Consider the following 8,186-nt stretch of genomic DNA (forward strand, 5'->3'; position numbering starts at 1 on the left):
AGAGAGAGAAAGGGGAATTATAGAGAGGGAAGAGAGAGGAGGGAAAGAGAGAAAGGAAGGAAAGAGAGGGAGATTGAAGGTGAGGAGAAACAGGGAAGAGAGAGAGAAGGAAGAGAGATAGGGAATAAAGAGAGAGAGAGAGATAATAAAGAGAGAGAGAGAAGGGCTTAGAGAGAGGGAAGAGTGAGTGAGAGGAGGAATAGAGAGAGGGAAGAGAGTACCAGAATAGACAGAGAGGAGGAGAAAAGAAAAAGAAAGGTTATTGAATATTTTGAGGGAGTGTGTAGGAGAGAGAATATAAGACACAAGACCCTGAGAGACAAAACCATCAAAAAATTACCTTTATCCAATTGAGTTCTGATTAGTGAAGCCTCCATAGGTGTTGTTGAACCCTTCCTATTTCTTTTCTTGCTGGAAGACTGTTTATTTCCGCTCTGTGGTGTTGAAGCTAATAATTCAAACAAAGGCACTATTATACTCAGACAGAAACAGGCTCTGTCCCAAATTCCACAAACATCTTACAAAAAAAACACTATCCAACACACGTGCTCACTACTTTTAACTACCAACATGATCACCAGTGCACACACAAACATCCAAATAAAAAGCACAAACACTTGTCATCCTCATATGCATAAAATTAACTGCAATTTTCCTTTAAACTTACAAACTAAACACAATATTCCACCAAGCACACTGACACAGTCAACATCCGTTTATAATTAAACACACCACAGTTTACATATATGAATCACAAATGTAATTCATCAGCCTGCACACACACAAAACCACCAACATCCTCCACAAAAACACAAACCACGAGGAGACATATGACTAACACAAATGCCATTGCACAAAGTGAAAATATACAAACCTTGCATCATTGACTACACACATTACACCTGACTCAATTATCAACATACTTTTGAGAAATACAATGTTCTACATTCACCATTCATCAAAAAACTCTCTCTGGGTACTACAGGTAAACTCTTTTAGAATAAAAAAAATTAGTAATTGAAAATATAATTACTTGTAAAATCTGACATAAAAAACTAACCAATACACAATAAAATGGAGATAAGATAGACACACACATGACCACACATGCAACCACTGCACACAGATCACAAGCACACACACCACAACCACACAACCAAATACACAAACCGCCACACACAACCACACTAACACATACATACACCACACACACACAAATACACACTACACAACTACAACACACACAGAACCAAATACTAAATAAATCCAAAAAATAAACCACATCACACCAATGTCAAGACACGTGTGCCTACAATAATTAAACAAAATAAAAAACATTTACAACACATCTGATTGACACCAAACACCTGGTTCCAGAATGAAAAATGATATGTTTTATACTCAGCAGGTATTGCAGGCATCTGCGTGGAGATGGTATCATTCTGGCTTTGTGGATATATAAATATTATTAAATATTTTTTTTTACAAATACCTTAACAATTATACATACTTACATATTGTACACATTTATTATTATAATATTTTAGTAATTATTTTTGTTTTATTTACACGTGATGGTCAGGGATGTTATATTCATTGAGTCTACTGTCGTGGAAACACCAGCAACCATTTGGGGAGCAAGTTTTTCATGCATCTTCTCCTCCCAGTCCAAAAACTTCAACTTCTTCACTTGCCATTTTTTCCTTTGTTTTCCGCTTGCAATAACAGTACATTTTCTTGCTATTGTCTACAGTTCTTGGTGTACTGTATGTCCTTCTATGCTTACTTTGGATGCAATGTCCTTCCAGATTGCTGCCTTTTCTCTTGAGCTGTGTTCTGGCCTTTCTTTCTGATGATTTTATCATAGTGACGATGAACTTTCTCCACCGGACACAGGTTTTCAGGATTTGTGAACCTCACAGTCTTCCCTCTACCTTGTGATATTTTTTCATCCGAAACTTCACCATCCTCCTCCTGTCTGGCCCTGGCTCTGACAGTTTTTTCCTGTTTAGATTTCTTCTTTCAAACTTCTTTCTTGTTTTTTTTCAGCTCCTCCAGTTCTTGGGTGGGGCTGTAGTTATATTGGGACCCCTCACAGAACCATCACTAGAGGTATGTTGGCTTGCCATTTGTAATAAAGATAAGAGAGTGGGGGGATGAAGAAAACAAACAAAAACAAAGTACAATCCTGATAACACTGGAATATGTGTATTGTACACGTGCCTTCAGCAATTCACAAATATATGCATGCTTATGTATTTCACTATTATTTTTATTGGAATTAAGAGTGTATATAAATATTTAAAATTATATTCGGTATTAGTAAAGTTGTGTAAGATGCAGCTGGGCCGCATTTGTCGAATGGTCTCAGGCCTAGAGAGGATTAAGGCCTTCCCTTCCCTCTCTAAAGTAATTAAATGTGTCTCTGTTGCATCGGTCATTATTTTGTTTAATATTTTATCCAAAGGTATATTAAATTATGTATTAATAAGTATATAGAGATTAGTGTATTTCTATGCAGGTGTGATTAACTGCAGAGTTATGTATAAGTTAGAACTGCTGTAAGCCATTTTGTTCTAGCAGTAAGAATTGTAGCTTTAAAATGTCAGTATTTAGCATGTACAGACTAGGAGGCAGCAAGTCTCAGATTTAATAAACAAAAAGAGTTAAATCAGATAGCCTTTGTCTGCAAGAAGCAGCAGCTGAAGGCTACATGGGAACAAAAATTGAAGATAACATATTATATTGTCAATATTATGATTAGGACATATAAACATTTAAGGTCTAGCACGTATGAATATTAATTAAATTAATATTTGCCATTTTGGATAAATTGGGGGTATGCACAGGTTATAGTATAAAGTATTGAGCAGAGACAGGGGGAGGTCAGTAGGGGAGCACTCAGAGGAAGGAGGAGAGAGCATACAACGAGGGTGCCGGGTGCCGTTGCTGTACGTATGCATGAAATTGGCTGACTGATGCTGCACTGGGTATCACAAATTTATTTTACAAGTATTCCCTTCTGCTGCTAGTATAACCTAAGTGTTAATGTTGTAACTCTGCATTGGCAAAATTCATGTATGATTAAGCATTTCTCAAAGTAAAAGCATTGTCTTTTATTTTAGAATCTGTATTGGTATGAATTATTTCATTGCTTCTTATAACAAGTAAGGTTAGAAACAAATCTAGAATACATTGCATTATCAAATCCAAAGAAAACAACATATACTTTTGAAAATATATATATAAATAAACTTAAAAAAAATACAAAATTAATGGAAAAAAAAGTATAGTTGTGGTGTTGTGTGGCTTGTGTTTTTGGGTTTTGTTTTGGATGTGTGTTTCTGTAATGTTACTGAGGAGTGGGAAAGGGGAGGGGGAAGGACTAGTGGGTAAGAGGGAGGAGGGGGGAAATTAATGGGAGTATACAAACAAATAAGCAAGAGTGGGGAGGGCTATTTAAACTAATGTGGGGATAATGGTTGTGTTCTGGAGAATGAGGTGAGTTGTTCAGTTAGGTGGGGTTGTGTTTGTGTTCTGAGGAATGTGATGTTTATGGTGTTGTGCAAAAGGGGTTGTGAATGCAGATGTTGGGGGGAGGTGGTGTTGTGTAAAAGGATTGTGCAATAGATGGGGTGTTATGGATTGTACAATGGATGAGGTGTTTAGTAAAATATCACCAGACAGCAGTCCATGTCTCTCCTCACCAGCATCTACCAAAATGGCTGCCGAAATCCTGAGAGGTGAAATATTTGTATGACGCATGCCTAAATTTTAGTCAGCCCCTTTAAAGTCTCTAAGCAAAATCTGCGCATGAGTTTTTACTAATTGAATAGTGCTCAAAATGTGAGTGCGCATTATAGATAATGAGCGTGACATTTAAAAGCCGTAAAAAAAAATATTGCGGCTAATTGAATATGCCCCTATGTCTGTTACATGAAAGGAAGGCATTTTACTCATGGTGATTTTTTTGAAAGACTCCTTTTTTAAATTTTCTAAAGATCTTTTTCAAAATCTTTCAAACAAAAAAGATGTTATTGCTCAAATCAAGATATATCTCTTTCAGTTCAAACTGCTTAACGTCATATATGTGACCTGACTGAAGATCTTGATGAACAGTTGAAAACTGATCTAGAAAAAATGTGGAGATTTTAGTCTCACTTTGGATTAGAGCACAGACATAAATGATGTAGCCTGTGCAATAGTAGTTGTAAGATTTTACTGTATTCTCAGAAACACAAATCTGTTGTAGAAGAAGTTTGTACAGTTGCTTCAATGTATGCAACCAATAAGCAATAGATGTTTTTAAGGTCATCATGGAAATTGCTGAATAGTATGTACTAGTGGGGTAATGGTAATGACAGGTAAAAATCTTGGTTTTGTTAAACCTTTGAAACAAAATTTAGGAAGACCGATTCTGGCATTTAACTGTTTCATTCATCAAGAAAATTAATGCTCAAAAATGTCTTCAAATGTCTTAAATGATTTTATGGTTATTGTAGTCAAAATTGTTAATAAAATTTTGGGAGGATTGCAGTAGAGATGGTCATATATAATTCCTTCTCAAAGATGGAATAAGCAACAGGACAATATACATGGGGTTATCAGATAGCAAGGACTAAGAGCAGCACATAAGGTAGACACTGGGCTAGACTGTGACCGGAGTGGTTCTGGACTTGGAGAATACACTAGTACTATCTTGAGATTAGACTCAGAGAATGCACTTATGATGTATTGAGAACAGACTTGGAAAATGCACTTATGCTGTAATGAGACCAGACTTGGAGAATACAAAGGAGTTGCAGTGAAACCAGAATTGGAGAATACACTGGAGTTGAGTGGAACCAGACTTGGAGAATACACTGGAGCCGGAATCATCAGAGTGACTAGCGCAACTAGCATAGGAGCTAAAAACAAAGCATGTGTCAGTGATGAAGTTCAGGCACTGAATGCTGTGAGGAGTGAGGCTTTATACCCTGTGCCTCACAGGGATTGGCTGATGCCTTCAGGTGGCCGCCAACCTGGATACCAATTGGAGTCTTAGCGGTCAGCTGACCAGTATCTACATGGTGGCACCCAGTGTCCAGGGCTGGAGGAAATGCCACCAGAACCATGAGCACTCTGAGACCATCAGCACGCTGAGGATTCTCCAAAAAATACACATAGCTGGACAGGAGCTGCCATGACAAAGGTCAGTGTTCAAATCCAGTGGGAATGGTGCCAGAGCTCTGAACCCCTGAGACCACCACCATGCTAGGGACCTGTAGGCATCACTCTACACAAGATCTCAGGCTGGGAACACAGCCAATCAGTGCAGCCTGACCTTGAATGTGAGCCAGAAGGTGTTGCATGTGAGGAACTTGCCTGACTGTGTCATGGACCACCACTCACAAAGTAATCTATGGTCTGAGCCTTTTTTTGCCACTGTGTGTGGTATATAGCATGCTGGCAATTTTACATTTTTCGACAGTACATATTCTCATTATTGGGCCTAATTCACCACCGATCACAACTTTTGTTATGGATGTAATTGGCCAATTGTTGTGTACTGCTCATGCTTATGCATAGCAGTGTTAGAACTGGCCACTGCTATTGGTACTGCAATCGCAGTGACTACGCAGACCCATTTCAGAGTGATTGACAGGAAGAACCATTTAGGAGTGGTGAAGGGGGGGGGGGTCGGGGAAACTCAGGCATGTTGGTGCGTTTGAACATCGTTGCAAATGCATACATAAATTATCCTCTATGATGCCTTATGCAGCATGAAGACTCAGCGTGCAATGAAGTTAGCAATTTCTGAGAAAGGTGAGAGCTTGTGCAAGTGCGCTTGAGGCTGTAATGGTACTCAATTTTACAAAGTGTTTTGCAGTCTTGCTAAACATTACTGATGTGTAAGGTAAAGTGGGCGCCCTTATGTTGTGCTGTGGTGGCATAGCGATTGCAATGGTTTAGCATACTATCATAGTTGAACTGCATGCACAATCGCTATTGCATTCGCAGTTGTGATCAGTAGGGAATAAGGGTCATTGTTAGACATGATACTTTTTCTTTAAAATTGTGAAATACTATTTAGATTTCAGGTGCCATTTCTTAAACCTTCTTTCCTCTTGACCACCTTTAGTAGATGTTGATGTACTATCATGACTGGCAGCAGCTGCAGCAGTGCTACTGGGATGCTGCTCATACTCTTCTATCAACTGATCTAAGATTGCTTTTATTTTTGACACCAGACAAGAAATTTATATAAACTTGTGATTTGTTTTGGGGTGCAGATTAAGGGTGAGATACCACCACACACACTGGGAAAAAAATTACACTACATTTAAAAGTATCCACAATCATTAGTTAATTACTTAAAAGAGCTTTACAACACTATCTTGCTGCCATATTTTTTTATAAAGCTGCTTATTAACTGGAATTTATGTATTTTTTAATTATTATTTTGAAAGAATATGCAAATAGTATTTTGCATAAAAGCTATATATCTTTATCAATTTTTATTGAGTGTCCTTGTGTGCATTCCATTTGTGTACGTTAGTAAAAACTACATTTGTAAAGCATCTTTACTGTGGATTTTGGCAATGCTAAAATAAGACAAGGCTACTCACCAAGATAAAGAATGGTCAACTTGGTCACATAAAGCCTCTGTACTACTCAGCATGGGCACCAGGCTTGTCCTATTGTTAACCATGGGATGTGAAATGAACATCCTCATTACATAAAGTAAACTCAGACAAAAATAGTGCTGATGTCTATTTAAAATCTGTTGCCTTAACTTTTACATTATATTTGTGCCTTATATTATTACATTAAACAAAAAAATTTATATGGAATGCAATTCAATATATTTTAAAAATGTTTTATGGATTATAACAAAATAGATGCAAAGCTACTTCAGAAATCTTATTTTTAGATTTTGTTTAAATCATGTATTGAATTTGTTTGTTTACATTAAATGTTAAAATTAATGTAATAAAAGAACAAAAAAGTTATTTGTATTATTGCATTATATAACACTTTATGTGGGACCGTTACAGCCATTTAATGCACTTAATTCATCCTCTCTTTTGGCCCACAAACATTAATACGCTTATACTGCAATACTTGCACATCATGATATATATTAGAAGACAATTTTAAAAGGCAAACAAGATGTGCTTAGGATTTTGGCAGTCATTGCTAGATGCTGTTAAACTGTGGGCAGTCTAAAAAATACACATGAAGAAATTTTCTACTAAAGATATACAAAATGGCCATTTACACTTGTGTAAATAAAGTCGCACATTATTTTAGGCTGCAAGTATCTAACAGTTGTGGTCCCATGTGCTTTGTTGGAAAGACTAGAGGTGTTCAGATGCAAGAACAGTGCAGTTAAGGCATACAGAGCAGGGCCAAAAATAGGGTTTTTGTCACCCGGGGCAAGACAGTAATTTGGCGCCCACCCCCCCTGGTAATTCCCCCTTAGTAATGCCCCTTGCAGCAGTGCCCACATAGTAATGCCCCCTTCAGCAGTGCACCTATAGTAATGCCCCTGTACTAGTGGCCATATGGTAATGTCCCCATAGTAATGCCCCTTTAGTGCCCATATGGTAATGCCCCTGTAGTGACCAAATATTAATGCCCCCTAGTAATGCCCCTGTAGAGCTCCCTGGTAATGCCCCTGTAGAGCCCCCTGGTAATACCCCTGTAGAGCCCCCTGGTAATGCCTCTGTAGGTAATGCCACTGTTGTCCCCCTGTAGAGCCCCCTGGTAATGCCACCTGTAGTGCCCCCTGGTAATGCCTCTGTAGAGCCCCCTGTTAATGCCCCTGTATAGCCCCCTGGTGATGTCCCTGTAATGCCCCTGTAGAGCACCCTGGTAATGCCCCTGTAGGTAATGCCACTGTAGTCCCCCTGTAGTGCCCCCTGTTAATGCCCCCGAAGTGCTACATACACACACAAAAAAAAATACTTACATTAAACCCCGCTCCTGTGACTGCCGCCGTCGGGTCCGCCCGGCTGCTCCACGTAACTATGGGAGAGACGTCATTATGTCTCTCCCATAGTGCCTGTGGGGAGAGCTAGAAGCTGGAGTTCAGGAAAGAACTCCAGCCTTCCGCTAGCACGGCGCTGCAGAGAAGGAGCCAGGCGCCCGTTGGTAATAACATCTCAGCGGGCATCCGGCTTGGAGTCTCCCTAAGGCGCCGG

This window comes from Taudactylus pleione, unplaced genomic scaffold, assembly GCF_031769625.1.
Source record: "Taudactylus pleione unplaced genomic scaffold, aTauple2 ptg000093l, whole genome shotgun sequence".
In the NCBI taxonomy this organism is placed as follows: Eukaryota; Metazoa; Chordata; class Amphibia; order Anura; family Myobatrachidae; genus Taudactylus; species Taudactylus pleione.